The following is a 238-nucleotide window of genomic DNA, read 5'->3' as shown; positions in this document are numbered from 1 at the left end:
TATTGTCACGTAAATCGCCGTTGTAAAATGCTCTAATGGTTGTCAAATGGTTAAAGTAGATTTATTAGTAAGAAAATTGCGTCATAATAACTTAAACGTAATACGGAAATAAACGATGTAAAAAAGCAGAAAGTATTAACTATTGTGTATTTGGATAATTTAAACGCGAAAAAAATATTATGACGCTGAAAACGTACACAGTAAAACATTACGTTTTATTGTCGCGTTAATTATTTAG

Source organism: Euprymna scolopes, chromosome 5 (assembly GCF_053919585.1).
Source record: "Euprymna scolopes isolate OS-2025 chromosome 5, ASM5391958v1, whole genome shotgun sequence".
Lineage (NCBI taxonomy): Eukaryota > Metazoa > Mollusca > Cephalopoda > Sepiida > Sepiolidae > Euprymna > Euprymna scolopes.
Note: the sequence above shows the minus strand (reverse complement) of the source record.